The sequence below is a fragment of the Chinchilla lanigera genome, unplaced genomic scaffold (genome assembly GCF_000276665.1).
Source record: "Chinchilla lanigera isolate Chin_1 unplaced genomic scaffold, ChiLan1.0 scaffold00008, whole genome shotgun sequence".
Lineage (NCBI taxonomy): Eukaryota > Metazoa > Chordata > Mammalia > Rodentia > Chinchillidae > Chinchilla > Chinchilla lanigera.
In genome coordinates this window covers 7,154,620-7,171,677 of record NW_004955409.1, presented here as the reverse complement: position 1 = coordinate 7,171,677, position 17,058 = coordinate 7,154,620, and positions in this window count along the sequence as shown.

Here is a 17,058-nt window from a genome sequence, read left to right as displayed (position 1 = left end):
ATCAAGGACTCCAGCCAGCCTCAGATTGCAGCCAGTCCCACCTGTTTTCTGCAGCAGAGATCACATCAGTGTGCGACAGGCGCCTCAGCCTCTCTGCAGTGGGAAAGCTCATCTTCCCCTGGCGTCCTGCTGGTGTGAATCTCTGCTAAGCTTGGGCAACAAGCTCTGGTCCCAGAGTCACCCCCACCCTGACACGCACAGCCTTGGGGAACAGCTGTAGCAGGCTTTATGAAAGCCGCCTATACATGCCTATGGCAAGCCTCAGAGTACCCTCTACACACCAGTTGGGAACCCAGGGTGTAAAAGAGAAAGCATTTCATTTATGTCTGCATCTATTGTACACAAAAGGACAGCACATTCAGTTAGGAAGACCTCAAGAAAACATCCTCACTGGTTTCATTTAAAACCATACCAGCTGGGCAGATAAATCATTATGTAAACCGCATCGCTGCTATCAGAATATTTTAAGGAAATGAGGAAAGATTAGATGTTTCTATTCATGAGTTCTCCTTATCTTGTGCATGCGCAGACACACACACACACACACACACACACACACACACACACACACACCCCAGTTCTGAATTTGCTATAATTAGTTTTGTTCTGTACAGAAAGCTTCATTTATTGGGGATGCCATTAAACAAGTGAAATACAAATTACAAGTGACATTGATATGATCATAATCGCTCCTTCCTGCCTGCCAGAGATATTTTCTGAGAAGAACCTGCATTTCTACAGATGGCATGAAAAAAAAATGAAGCCTGCAGAACACACCATTATTCCTGAGAGCCTCTCAGTTCATTAGTTGAAGCAGCCAAGTCTTCATGAGCCGCAACTGATCAGCAAATGGGAAATGAGCAAGAGTATAAATTCCCAGCAAACCAAATCATTAACATTTGCTGCCTGCATCCTGGAAACACAGTAAATCAAATGTGTCATCATTTATCAAGACAAAATATCATTACTAATTGGGATTAATTTGCTGCTGTGGGATTGCTGACCTTTGCTGAAAGAAAATAAAACTGCTCGTTAGCTGTCTTCATTTAATTTTCCTTGAAGGAGGGAAAGGGGAAAAGGCAGTCTGGTTTGGGGAGGCAGGAGGAGGGTGATGTGGCGAGTATTCTTATCTTCGGAACAACTGCACATTCTGAAGTCAAGAAGTGATGACAAAACCTGCTGCTGAGCTGTTGCCAATCCACGCTCCAGGGTTACTGATATGCGCCCAGGGGTAACAGTGCTTCTGGCTGTCATGGCTGTGATTTAACACTGTCAGAGAAAGGAATAATTAGAAAAATTACCAGGGTGAAATTATATATGGCTTCATTTATAAATACAAAAAGACAAGTACAACTGCCAGCATGCACACTGGATTTATTTGTATGCACTGATATTAACGGGGATTTAAAAGATAGAGCACATATGTCTGAGCCTTCTCTAGCAACTCTATCTGGCTGAGGTCCATGCAGAACCACTGCATCAATAACTCTGAGTATGATCTTTTACTCTTAGTAGCTGCCAATGCTTCTGAGGGTCAGATGAATGTGTGTGCTCTGTAGTGTGGTTTTAAATGCCTGAATCAGATTTCTTGTCTGTAGACCATGAAAAGTACATAGGCCCTGAATTTTTGCAATCTGATCAACAAACTTTATCGACACTGACATTTTTAAAAACTTGCATCAAAAGATTGTACAGCTTCATTACTGAGTTTTTTGGTGTTCTGTCTTAAATTTTGAGCTGAATCAAGTTCCTCTCTCCTCAGCACCAGGTATGGCTTGAAGTTAAATACTTTACTTATCACTACCACCGAGAAAAGTGAGGATAGGTGCAGACCTAGTTAGCAGGAGAGCCAGGATTTAAGCTCAGAGCACTGATGCCTGCCTCTAGCATCTACGTTCTTCATAACGTTGGTCCTTTGAGCATGTATGGCTGCATGACAGTGAGTTAAGGAAAGGACCGTGCCACTGAGCAGTGTACAGTGTCTTGGGAAGTTTAGAACCACACACTCACACAAACTAGAACAAGCTGATGTCAGGTGAGAGCTGGTGAAATGTAAGAATACACAAGAGAGCCAAAGTATGCACCTGAGAAACTCATAACGTTCTACTTAAGACTGGTGTTTTGTTTTGTCTTTTTGAGACAGGGTTTCGCTATGCGTTGTGGGCTGGCGAAACTCGAAGTGATCCTCCTGCCTCAGCCTCCAGAGTACTAGGATGACAGGCGTGTACCACCATGCCTGGCTTCTACTGAAGACTCTCACTGAGGACTGCATCATCATATTCATCTCACCACTGGCTATGAGGCATCAAACACAGAACTGCAGACCAGAGGAGTAATGCGGGCAGCTGCACACCCTGTACATATGTGGAGGAACCCTCCCTCTTTGGTCAGGCTGCTTTGGGAGTTGGCCAATCTCTGATTCACAAGTGCCTTGTTTATTTTCTTTTCAAATGAGCTAACATTCACAGAAATAGGTAGCATATTAATGTTTGCGCTGAAGTATTTTAAAGCAATTTTCCCTCAATTAGGGGAAACATTCTCTAATATTTTTGCACTGTGGATGTGATTAGCAAACTTTTTGTGCAAGTTTTTAGGAGAAGTTGTGCGAGGTAGCACATTGAGCCTGGGTGGGAAGAGGGAGGCAAAGGTGAAAACCAGGCCAATTATCCCAAATTCTTACGTAAATGAGTTATAATTTTACTAAAGTATAGAGTATTTCATAATTCTGGGGAACAGTGACACTTTAGAGAATACGAATAAGCTCCAATGTTCTGCAGCACGGTAAGGTGACTATCGTTTCCAGGAGCTTATTTTTATGTTTTATGAGAAAGTAGGAAAGAGAAGTTCAAAAACTGCCAACCACAGAAATGAAAAATGTGTAGGGACAGGAAAATGTTAGTTGTCCTGATTTGATCATTATGACAATGTATACAAGTTATTGAATCATGGCTCTGTACCCTGTAAATATGTCCTACTATGTGTCAATTTAAAAGTAAAAATAATAAATACATTAATAAGAAGAAGTTCAAGATGTTTTTTGATTCTGGATTTCTCAGTCTGTCTGGCATAAGGATACTGCCCAGAGCCATATTTACCTTTGTTTTGTTTTAGCTTGGATTCTACCCTGACCCTCACCCTACCCAACATGATCCAGGGTAAATAAACAAGGTAACCCTCAAATTCTGTGGGTCCTCCAGAGCCAGTATTTACAAGGTCAAGAACTCTAAATATACTCAATTCCTAGAACACTCAATAAGTCTTTTCAAGCTTACCTACTTTATGATTAAAGGAAGTAAAGATGGTTAGAAAGAAGTAATGCGCAGAACATCATATAGGAATCATTGGGGGGCAGGTCTTTGGGAGTATCTGCTGTCACTGTTAGCCTGGGGTGCATTTAACTTGGGGTCCCTCTCCCATCCCAGCAGTCTCCCTGTCTAACTCAGGGTGTGTTTCCACTCCATTCCGACCTCAAGTTTTTTATTTTTTTAAATCCCAAGTATAAATGAGATCACACAGTTTTACAGTTTTTGTCAATCCATTGTAGTCATTTTATGATCATTAGTTATACCGTCATTGGTGTTGTTCTGTCTTGCTATTTTTTCTCCGGGACATGTTCATGGATTTCTGCTTTGTCTTTCCCATAGTTTTGCTTCCATTTAAACTGGGATAGTATGAAGGTTCAGTTTCCTTTACAATCTGTCTCCAGGTTAGGTTCAGTTCCTACAGGCCAGGCTCTGCATTTTTTTTTCTTTTTTTCATTTTCTTTAAAATTTTACTTTAAAGAGAGTAGTAAATGAGAAAAAAAAGGAACAATAACAGCATACCAGCATCACAAACATAAACAAACCAAAGCAAGAACATTTAAAGTGAAACAGGGCTTCAAGACAAAATAATATGAATTAACAGTGGTTGTTATATTACATACTACATACTATTATCTTCAACTAGTTTGCTCAGATTACCAGATGTAATAATGAAAGAATGTTCAAACCATTAGAGAGAATAAAGATAATACAGAGTTTCACTAGACAAGATGGTAGAAATTCACCATGGTAGTGATACAGGAAAATAAAAACTCCCAACCTGAATGATATCTGGGACAAGTTCATGTTCTCTAAAATAGAAGAATGAATCTTAGGAACGATGGAGGTTAAGAGCAGAATGTATTTATTGAGGGAAAGAAAAGAAAGCTTCTGTCTAAGAGAGGGACAGAAGGGGGCCCGAGTGGGTTGCCCCAAGACTCTGTCTTTTCTAGGGACTTTTATAGAGCAAAACTATGAGGTGAGGTGGGTCCAAGGTAGGAGAAAAATGGTCAAAACTATGGTCAGCCAATAAGAATTGTTCAGGTAAAACTGATTAAATTGGGATCAAATCTGAGGCCAGTCACGTAGCAAGCGGGCATGAATACAGAACAGGGGCTTTTCCTGTAAGGGGTTGGGTCAAGGACCCTTCAAGGTGATAGCTACCTATTTAGAATATCAATCCCTGATGTCCATCCCTGAAGAAGTATGTGGATACATTTGTTTAGTCCTTTGTCTTGAAGTCTGGCCCACAGCAAATACACATCTTTCATGTTGGCTCCTTCGAGGGCCTGGCCCTGTCTGACTGCCTATAATATTTCCATCTAACTCAGCTGCCTATAACAGTGGTTCCATTGCATATCATTACCTTCAAATCAGTTGCTCAGATTACTGGATATAAGCATGCAAAATTGGTCAGAACATAAAAAATTTTAAGCATCAACTGTTCCTTTCAATGTACCATCAGACATCAGCAATACAGTTGTTGTAGCTATTCATATATCTACTTATATTTTCAGGCACTGCATTTTCTTTCCCACCTGCCGCCTCATGGCAGTGCTCTGACCACCCATCCTACTTGCACTTTCCTGCTCTCAAGGTCAGGAAGTTGCCACCACCCCAAGCTCACTATCTTCTACCCCTGCTCCCACTGACAGCCCTGATCCCCCAGGTCCTGAGCTCTGGTCCGTGTGACTGAACTGCTCCCAGCTTCACAGCTTCTGCCTCTTCTCTCAGTCTTGCTCACTGTATAGGCCACAGGAGAAGCTGCTCACTTACTTCCATCGTTTTGGGGTTGAAAAAACTAACTTGATAATTTCCCCTCTATCATATCAAAAATAATAACACAAAATGAGAGACTCTATGGTCTTTCAAATTTGCACATTAGTATTTTTAAATGTTAAATGGAAAAATAATGACTGTAGATCTTCAAGGCATACAATGTGATGGATTGGTATTTGTAGATAATGTGAAATGACTGTCATGATCAAATAAACAAATCCATCACCACCCATGCTGTGCATCAGATTCTCCAGAACTCATTTATTTTATAACTGAAAATATATACAAATTGATTAACATCTTCCCCATTTCCACTACTACCTTTTAGCTCCTGGCAGTCATCATCCTATGCTTTCCTTCTGAGAATTTGATTTTTTTAAATACCACATATATATGAGATCATACAGTTTTACAGTTTTTGTCTTTCTGTGCCTGGCTTATTTCACTCAGCATAATGATCTCAAGTTCCATTCATGTTGCTGCAAATGACAAGATTTCCTCTGTTTTATGATGAACAAACTCCCACTGCACATATATATCATGATTCTTTTGTCCAATTATCCAACCATAGATATTTAAATAATTTCTATAGTTTGGCTATTGTGAGTTACCCTGCAATGGCTATGAGGGTGTAGGTATTTCTTTGGAATAATGAGTTTATTTCCTTTACACACCTACTTAGAGGAGATTGGTGGATCATATGATAGTTCCATGTTCAATTTTTTGAGGACCTCCACAGTGTTTTCCGTAATGTCTATAAAATTTACATTCCCGCCACATCCTCACCAATCATTTTATCTGTTGCCTTTTTGATAAAAAACACAGGAACAGCTGCAAGGATGATTGTGGTTTTGATTTTCATTTCCCTAATGATTAATACTATTGATTAATCATTAATTCTTAAGGATCAATGCCTTCTAAAATATCGGTTGGCTATATCTTCTTTGGAGAAATGGCCCTTTGTCCATTTTTATTTGGTTATTGGGGGTATTGTTTTGAGTTGGGTGAGTTCCTTACATTTTAGACATTAACCCTTTATCAGATACATAGTTTGCAAGTATTTCTTCCCATTCTGTAAACTGCCTTTCAGTTTGTTTTTTCCTTTTATGTGCAGAAGCTTTTTAGTTTGTTACAGTGTCCCTGGTTTATTTTGGTTTTTGTCTCTTCTGCTGTGGGGATCCTGTCAAAATATAGCCAAGGCCAATGTCAAAGAACTTCTTTTCTCTACTTTCTTCTAGGAGTTTTACTGTTTCACCTTATATTTAAGCCTTTAACCCATTTTGAGTTAATGTTTGTGTCTTGGTTACTTTTCCCTCATTGCTGAGACAAAATACCTGACACCCAGAAATCAGGAAAGACAGGTTTATTTGGCTCACAGTTTGTGGAGGTTTCAGTCCAAACTTGGCCGGCTCCAAGACAGGGTGGCACACGGCAGTGGCAACTGTTCATGGAGGCTGAAAACAGCAAAAGCAACAAGAGCACAAGGGAGGAGCAGCAGCTGGAAGAGCAAGCCTCTTTCCCTCCCTTACACTGTATGTAAACTACCTGCCTCAGGGCAAGTGTAGCGCTCGCACTCATAATCCCAGCAGTGGACCATGAATCAATCACAAACTCTAGAAGCCTGCCCCATGACTGCATTAGGCTTGGGGGGGCATCCAGATACAAACCATAACAGTTTGTATATGGCATAAGACAAAAGTTCAAATTCATTCTTTTACCCATGGACATCCAGTTTTCCCAATAGCACTCATTAAAGAGATTTCTCTTGATTAATTCTGTTTCTTGGTGCATTTAGTGATGATTAGTTTACATATATTAATGGGTTTCTTTCTGTATGCATCTTTGTTTTTGTTTTTCAACTGAGCTCTGTATCTGCTTCCATGCCAGTACTATGCTGTTTTGATTACTGACATTCTTCACAGAGAGAGAAAAAAACAAATTTAAAATTTGTAGGAGGGCCGGGCATGGTGGCGCACACCTGTAATCCCAGCACTTGGGAGGCTGAAGCAGGAGGATTGCTGTGAATTTGAGGCCAGCCTGGGCTACAAAGTGAGCTCAAGGCCAGCCTGAACTGCATAGCGAGACCCTGTCTCAAAAAGACCAAAAAAAAAAAAAAATTTGTAGGAGCAATCACAAAAGACCCACATAGTCCAACTACTCTAGAGAAAGAAGAACAAAACTGGAAGCATCACACTCCTTGATTTCAATGTACCTATTTTAAATGCTTTCCTTTCCCAGTCTCACCACTAGTACTTATCCTCACATATTCCTCACTGTAGCTGATAGGATCCATGATCATATCATGTTGATTCAGGACTAAAGCCACTGTTCCACACCTGACTACTTCCTATCTTGCATGTGTGATTTATACTAATGCCCTTATATCTTATCAGTGAAGGAAAAATATCACTATATATCTCTGTTGATGTATCTGTGCGCACACACACACACACACACATATTCTATCATGTTCAGGATATATACTATAAAGTACTGCATGATAAGGAGCTCGCAAACTCACTGGGGACAGACGATAATGTATATTTTTGTTTGCTTATGTTTGTTGTTCTGTTTTGTTTTTCCATCTTGAGTGTGAGGCATTGGGTTGGGAGGAAATCCTACCAACAGCTTAAACTAAATAAAGTAGCTTCACTTGACTAAGATTGGTCGGGAGTCACTCAGAGTCCAGGAAGAGCCTGACCACAAGTTACAACGTGACCCTACTCTTAACATGAATTTACCCACCCCAAAGCAGATGCCGTCACAATCCTGCAGACGGGCAGAACGTGTTTACACTGTACGGTTCCACTTGGCACTGGCCTAGTGCAGACAGTCCCACTTATTTTCTTTCTCTCAACTCTCTCTTCCTTCTTTTCCCCACTTGAAGGTAATGATCCTTGAATTCACAACACCTCCCTCCTCAAGGTAATGAGCCCTGAATTCCCATCTCCATCTGATTTGGTCATTTTCCCACCATGCGTTTTCCTTAAGGGACCTTGCGCATGTTTATTCCCATAGGCCTATTTCTTTCTTGGATACTCTTTCTAGCTAGCACACTTAAAATTTAAAATTAAAAATACGATCCAGGATCGGACAAGTAGCTGTGTGCTTCAAAAAACTCTGGCTAGAGATGAGAATTGTTTCTTCTCTAAAACCACTTTTCTGCTCTGCCCCTGGGATAACCCACAGGAAGCCGATACACTGATGAGAAGAGATTGAACTGCCACTCAAGTCCGCCCACCACCACACCCGCTCTTCCATCTCAAGGATGAATTGACGTTATTTATGGTACTTTGCAATAACACTCCAGATTTAGTTCCAGAGGGCTGAACTTTATCTAAACAAGTTCTTTTGTCCCAAGTTCATGTTTATGGTAGCATAAAAATCCCGTAAAAGCAACAAGAAGGCAGCAAATGATATCTTTGAAGCATCATAGGAAATCTTGGCAGCAGTAAAATGTGCTCCGTCTTCTAAGCAGATACAAAGTCATTCCTCAAAGAAACGGGCAGATTTACAGGGTTTGGAGGTGCTGATTAGGCTTGAAAGGGGGTCTTTGAAGAGAATCACATAGTACTTTACTGAGCAATCCCTCAAGGGATAGAGATCAACAGAGTCCAAACAAATCTTGGCCTATTAAGTATTATCCTTATTTATCTCTCCCACTTTAGGTGCTTTGCAGCTTATTAACAAGCTACATGTTAGTAAAAGCTGTAACTAATAATACAAGAACTCAACTCAGTCTGAAGAGGGGTTTTGTTCTAAAAATAAACACACTTCACAGGAAACTCCATATTTCTCATTTTTTTTTTAATAGATGACATACCAGGCAGCACAAGACTGATGCTCCCACAAAGTTAACAGTGGTTGTTCCTGACTTTCCAATTCTTTGGATTCTTGTCTGGCCTAACCATGGTACTACCATCTTTGAATTTATTTCATTCATTAATGGAATGTAGTTGAATTCTGCAGATATTTGTAGTATCTGTCTTAAGCTTTCTGAAAGTTGAGTGCTAGTTTATTCAAGAATGATCCGTCATCAGCTGGCCTTCTTGCTCTGTGGCTTCCAGCTCCTCGGGCTGAGCAGCTGCTGGATCTTCTGTTTCTCCAGGGTACAGACAACCATTATGGGCTCTCCTGCCTCTGTTTCTGTAAGCCTACATAATAATCCCCTCGCATAATTTTATGTAATGTGTATTTTTCTATCAGTTCTGTTCCTCTAGAGAACACACACACGAGTGCCCGCATGCGTGCTTGCACACACACACCAATCAGATGATCTCCAAAGGATGTTCCCCAACTGGTTGGTATGAAGTAAAGGAGATGTTAAAGAAGAACACAGATCATCTATAAGACAGGGATAAAGGGACCAGACCACAAAATACAGTCCTGGAGGGGAGACTTGGTGATCATGTTGCTCAAACATGAGTGTCATCTAGTGTTTGAACACTGATACAGAATCCAACTGCATGTACTTCCATTCATCAGTTATGTGTGCTGGACAATTCTGTCTCCAAGATAATCAGATGAGGAAACAGCACTGGATAGTCTTGCAGCATTTATGTTCTTCCTCAGCTAACATGTCCTGGTGATAAACTTACTGTCTAGTAGCAGAAGTGATAGATGTGTAGTAGAGAGACAGCAGCCTCCTTAAAGGTCTGATCAAAGAAGTATCCTGATCTCCACAACTTTGCTCTTGCTCACTCCATCAAGACACGGTACCAATACTACCCCCAAAATGGCTGCCAACTGTGGGGCCTTAGAAGAGAGGCTAAGTGTGTCATACAGACAGTGCTTCCTCCCTCCAAGATGACGTCTTCAGTCATTGGAAGCCACTCTGGAAACAACATGGGGATCCCCAGGTACCCTTCCTTAACCTTTGAGCCACAGCCAAGGAGGCCAGCCTTGTTAGTTTTTCTGGTTTTGAAAGTGGGCTCCTTCCAAGCTATTCTTAGAAATGGGAGTATCTTGTCTGCCTTTGGGACTGGCCGCCTGGTCAGGATTGACTACCCATAATTCTTAAAGTATCACATGATGACAAGCTATTCTTAGAAATGGGAGTATCTTGTCTGCCTTTGGGACTGGCCACCTGGTCAGGATTGACTACCCATAATTCTTAAAGTATCACATGATGACAACAGCCCTCTGGAGGTTGTGATGGAATAGGATGCTAACATGGCAAAGTATGGTTATGGGCTATTTTCTGGAAGGACACAGAGTTACCAAAGTGTAACTTCCTAAAACTGGTGGCTTGTTGGGTGGGCTACCAGAAAGTAAATTAAAACTGTTAAAGTTCAATGGAGTACAAAGGCACCTGGGTTCTAGTCTCCAAATGTGTTTTAACACTATGTCAGGACAGCACTAGTGATGTCCTGGTGACACCTTGCTGCTGTCATGGTGAGAGCTGCTAGATTGTCAAAGCCACTGATACCCTCATGTGTCTATAATATCCAAGTTTGTACCTCTACCCAGTGTCACACCAGAAAATATATTATTTCTCCCTAATCTGCCAAGAAGAACCCTAGCAAAAGGAGACTGTCACTCATTGTTATATTTTTAAAAATGTTCCTGAAACTCATAAACTGTTACTATTAATAACCTATTTGAAATATTTAATGAATTTGGGTCTCAGATTCCATGTACTTAGAAATTTTAAGGACTCAAATTTAAATTATTTATATGCCAGAAAACATGGGTGAAAAATCCTAAGGAACCTAAAATAAACTACAGAACATATTGAAAATGTTATAAAAACTAATTATATGTCTTTCTGTATATAAAAATCACTTTTAAAAATATACTTTCCAGCATTTAATTCTTGGCTCTTAAATTGTAGTTTCAGACTTTTGTGTGTTTTTTAAAATTTTGGTAAAAGATTAGGTGAAATTTAAAACTCTCTTGGGCCCTTTCTTTTCTTGCTTCCTCCAAGTTCAAAATACATGTCTTTTTTTTTTTTTTTTTTCCTTTGGTACTGGGAATTGAACTCATAACCTCAGGCTTGCCAGGCAAGCACTTATGCCACTGAGCTATATCCCGGCCCAGTACATGTGTCTTTTAGAGATGGCTTATGCATAAATTTACAAGTAGCTCAAGAAGTTGATCCCAATTTCATTTTAGAAAGTTGTTAGAATGTCTGCCTTCTTTCTGACCACAAAATAGAGGGAAGGAAGGAAGGAAGGAATGGAGGAAGGAAGGAAGGGAAGGAGGAAGGAAGGGAAGAAAGGAAGGGAGGGAGGGAGAAAGGAAGGAAGGGAGGGAGGGAGGAAGGAAGGAAGGAAGGAAGGAAGGAAGGAAGGAAGCAAGGGAAGGAGGGAGAGAGGAAAGAAGGGAGGAAGGAAACAAAGGCACAAAGAAAGAAACAGACATTTTCCTGCTTTCATCACCCATTTTCCAATACTCCCCCAGGTCCCTCTCGCCTCTACCTAACATTAGAATTGGGATTACTACACCTGTTAATTAGTGCTAGCAGAGTCAAACAGTAAAAGCCAGAGGGAGAAAAGATGGTAAAATTACTTTGGTGATCTTAATCGTGTTGGAAGAAACAAAGTCAATGATTTCAGCAAAAGTAAAAACCACTGCTTTGCCTATCCTGACAGTGCCTATGATTTTACTGTTGTCATTTTTACCTTTTCTTTTATTTCAAAGGTGTTTATAGATCTGTTCAAATAATTCGATATTGATAATTGAGAAAACAAAGGGAGAAATCAAACAAATGTGCCATTTTATTTTAACCTTGCCAGAACTCCCCAAATCACTGATTTTGTTCTGCCTTTGTTTTGCAGACAGCCTCTGTGAATTAGATCATACCTAGGCTCTTGAGCCTGAATTAATCATTCATATGTTTTTTGAAGCCCAGTGAACGAATAAGAGAGAGAGAAAAAAGCAACCAAAATGAATGCTTAGTTCTTAGTGTCTTGCCGTGTGCCAAATTCATCTGAGGTCATCCTCAGTGGACCCAGAAGTCCCTTGGAGAGCTTTCAGTTGCTATGTTAGCTCTTAAGTACCCCCGTTTAATCTCCTATAGATTAATGCTCCACTTTGTTCTCTGCTCCTTTGTGTTCCCTGGGCCATCCGATGCAACCACCCAAATTACTCAAACCATGGCTGAAGGTAGAAAAGAAATTCTGAGAGGCCTGGAAAGAAATCAGGTTATGGATGCAGCTAGAAGATTAAACAAAGTGGCAAAAACAAATCACAGAACTTTTCCCAAAGTAACTGTGAATTGAAAAGAAGGTTCTGGAGAAGATGGTGACGGGTGAAAAGAACATAATGCTACTGTTCTTTTTTAATGCTGCCGGGTTAGGAATCGGACTCTCTTTAACATGCAAATGTACCCAAAGGGCCTGACCTCCATGTTGCCTAAGCAAGCTGGTGTGCTCCAGAAAGAATTATAAAGTAAATACAAAATTGCAAAGGTCCTGTGGCTTTAGAAGGACCCTGGGGAGATTGCCCTAGGAACTAAGGGAGAGTGGAGCATCTCCAAGAAGTGTGAGAGAAACAAACTCAGCCTGTATACAAGGGCAGAAGGGAGAAAAAGCTGATCAGACTGCAAGATATAGCACTTCTCTCTGAATTGGCTGTTTTCAAGCCCTCCCTACTCCTGTCTGCCACCTACTGGTCCGTGTATAGAATCTCAGTAGGCCTCGGTCTCCTATCCGTAGGCATCTTCTCTTGCACAGAGACAACTTCACCCCGACGTGTAAGTCTAGGTTTCCCGTGACGGTGGTACCCTCCGTATTCTTGTCACCTTGAAATATGAGGAAAGGAATGGAGAGGGGGACATCGATGTCCTGGTCCTTCTTCCTACACTATCCAGATGAAGACTTTTCATAAAGGCAGGTGGAGGGAAGTCCAGGCCACCCACGCAGCACTTCCTCCTTCCTTTTTCCGGTCATTTCTGCAGCCTTAGGGCATCTCACAGACTAGGATTCCGGAGCTCCGAGTGTTGATTCAGGGATCTCCCCGTCTTTCGCTCTTGGGCAGATCTCCAGAACCATCTTGCCCGTTTACATGTCTGCAAAAATGGAGATAACACTATGAATCCTAAGAAAATGTTGAGGGGGACAACAATCCAATATGAAAGGAACTTAACTTCCTGCAAAACTTAAAGCACAAAGGCTTTGGACAAGACTGTCAATATTAACAAATTTCTCAAGATTTTAGTATCTTTTGCAGTAATATTTTCCTTCCTAACATTTAAACTCCCCTCTAGGACCTCAGTGCTGTGTGAATTATCAGTTAGGAAAGAACTCTTATTCACGCTTCACTACAGTACTCAACATGGAGTCACCTACATTTCTTCCGCTCCCAGGCACACATTTTCTAAATGTTTAAATTGTACTTGGATGCATTTTAAAATTGACTTTTGAAATTTCAGCCTCTTTTCCCTTTTAAAGTCCCGCAATTTAAGCAATTGAGTTTCTTTATTACGATGACATCTTAGAACTGAAGCAATGTGGTAACTTCATCTTTACCATCGCCTACGTTTTCCACATTTACAACACTTTGTCAGTAGCTTCCTGCTATCGAAGGTCATTGCCCAGAAAATATTTCTAGGTGCTCCCTCCATTCAGGTTTCCATGCAATCCTGGATGTCCCCAATTCTGCAGACATGCTATTCAGAACTTTCTTGGGAGCCCAGAGTATCCAACTCAAGACAAATACATGGGACCTCTTTGTATTCAACATCCCTGATTCCCTCAGTCTGAGACTCTGCCTTGACCCCTTGAGGTTCACTCAGCTGCCCTAGGAGAGCCACAACCAGCCTAGGATACAGAGTCTGTCCTTAGTCAGACACCAATCTCTACAGAAGAAGTCAGTACACTTTTCCTTGTAAAGGGTCTGATTATAAATGTTTTAGGCCTTTGGACTAGGTGGTGTTTTTTACAACTATCCAACTCAGGCATTGCAGTGATGGACAGTACCATATATAAATAAATAAGGATGACTCTGTTCCTTTTTATTTACATTTGTAAATGAATGTATAGGTGGTAGGGTGTCAGTCATGCATTGCTGATAGGAATACAAAATGGTGAAGCTACTATGTAACACAGCTTAGTAGGTACTTATAAAATCAAACATATAGTTAACATATGACCTGGCAACTGCACAGTGGGGCATGTACACCAGAAAAATGGGAACATATATTCATACAAAGCCTGTACACAAATATTTATAACAGCTTTATTCAGAAAAATCAAAATCTAGAAACAACCCAGATAGCCTTCAACAAATGAATGGCTAAGAAAACTGTGGTAGATCCATACCGTGGATTATTACTTAACAATAAAACATAAGAACTTTTGGTACACTTAACAACTTGGACAAATTTCCAGGAAATAATGTGAAAGGAAAAAGTCCAAGAAGTGTATCGTTCATTTATACAACATTCTTGAAATCTCAAAATTATAGAAATAGAGAACTAATTGGTACCAGGCCTAGAGATGGAGAAAGGAGAATTGAGTGTAATTATGAATGGATTTAAGGCAGAGGAGACTTACTGGGACGGAAGTGTTCTGTATACGGTTACACAACTTGTATGTGCGATAAAAGTTGCATAGAACAAAATGCATGTGAAGAAACATGCACAAATGAATATAAGGAAAACAAGAGAAATCTAGCACCTTTGCTAGACTGTATCACCTCAATATTCTGTTAACATTGTACAGTAGCCTGCAAGATGCTGCTAGTGGGGGAAACTGGGTAAATAAAGGTTCCACAGATCTCCTCCTATTATTTGTTTCATAATTAACTGTGAACTTACTGGAAAATAAAATGATTACTAGAGATAATCAGCAGGGGTCAGGACACGTCTGTCCTGCTCCCAGTTCTGATCTGAGAGTAGTGCTCCCCTCATTTGATTTTCGAGTGTAACATCTGGTAATAATCGCCAGTAATGTGGTTCATCATTTTGTATTTCTGGTCTGTGCCTCTCTCTTGACCCACACACCTATCCTCAATTAGCGTCTCTCTGGGGGACCTTTCTTTACTTCACTCTCAAAATGTTCATAATTGAGTGATTTTCACTCCTGACCCCCAAACTACTCATTTCTTCCCTTCTTTTGCAAAGCTTTTGCTCTGTGGATGGCAGCAAGTCTTGTCTGTATTGGACTCACTCCTAACCCAGGAGCCGCTTTGGACTCTTGGTGTCCATTCTGCAACAAACAGTGTGACAAGGTCTGTAGATTCCATCTCCAAAAATGCCTCTTCTACTAATTCCTATTGCTATGACTCTGAGTCGTATCTTTCTTATCTAGTGTTCAAAATATTGCCAGCACTTCTATGTGGCTCCTCTTTACCAGTTTCCCCACATGGGCCCCCCTATTTTCTTACTCAAATACACCCTAGCTCTCACTTGAGGAGAGATATCCTTGCCCCTCATCCTGCTTCCGAGGGTTCTCTCAAACTTTTCCATAACTAGTCTTTCCAGACTTGCTACTAACCTGCTCATCCACCATGAACTTCCACTAGGCAATGTGGAAGGCTTTTTGTTTCATGCACATTGGTCTCACAATGTCTTTGCTCTTTTTTTGGGCTACATGCCTAAGTTCCCATACCTGCTGGTCAAAATTCTTTCAGATGATTATCAGAATAAGTCAGTTCATCCATCAACAAAATAGCTCTCGGTGGACATAAAGGATATGGACATTGGAGGGATTTTCTTTCTGAGAGTCCATGGCAACAGTATCGATTACAGCATGACATTGCCCAGAGAGAGCCCATTCCTGGCAGTAAGGGTGAGCATGTGAGTATGTGTGTGCAACACGCATGCTATGTTTAAGTGAGTAGAGCTGACTTTGTGACAGCGTGCGAAGACTAAGGGAAAGACAAGGCCAATCAAGTCCAAAACTATTCAGATGCTATTTTTGCCTGGTGAATTTTGTTTAACCTTGCATCCGTATTATTCTGTGCGTGTCTTATTCTGCATCACATCGTCACAGGAAAGATCTGTCAGACCCCCTGCTCTTTCATAGTGAATCCAGGCTGATATATGGAGTGGGTTTTTACTACCAGTCTAGGGTGATCTAAATTCAAGAATGGGCAAAACATATCTGGCAGGACCCTTCCACATTGGCACTGCTTTCCTTTGTTTTGACATGAACTTCAGACAGATTTCGCTCTCTGGTGGTAAAGAACACAGCAAGACAAAAACATTAGCAGCATAAATTCACAGTTCCCACAACTAAGTATCACCATGCTTGTTTTCATCCTCCATGCAAACCGATTCAGATAGTTTTTGCGCAGGCTCATATTCCTCCTTTCATGATTCCTTGTGCAAACCGGTATTTTAGAAACATTATTCTACTTACTGGTAGAATAATGTGTTAAGTTAAACTCTGTGATTCTTCACATTCGACCTGGTCAAGGTTCTATGGTCAGTAAACATTGAATCAGAATTTGAACACAGGCTGCTTGCTTCCAAGGCTCACATGCTTAACATGTGCTCTGCTGCCCACCTGAAACGGAGTTTCTCCACTTTGAAAGAGGAGATAGCTATACATACTCTACTCTCCTTACAGAATTGTGTTTATCAAAATAAAAAGGCTTATGATGATATAGATAAGTGTCACTGAAAGTAAGGGATTATGTTTCCATAATGCCTTCATTTTAAATGTCATTTAATATTCATCTGCTTTTTGGGGGAAGTAGAAGTAAATGCTTTTACTACTATGTAAAATATATGAAGAATTCTTATAACTCAACTATAAGCAGACAAATGACCCTATGTTTTTCAAGTGAGCAATTTGCAAAGATGTTTCAGAAAAGAATGAATGGTCAGTAAGCACATAGAAAAATAATACACATTGTTAATGACCAGGGAAACACAAAGCAGAATTGCAATTAGGCACTACCACCTACCCCCTGTTGCAACTAAAATGAAAAAGAAAGACTATGGTTGGAGCACTAAATAGGACCACTTTGGAATTATGTAAAAAGGCTTAGCATTCTCTGAGTGTCATTCTGTTCCTATAGATTTCCC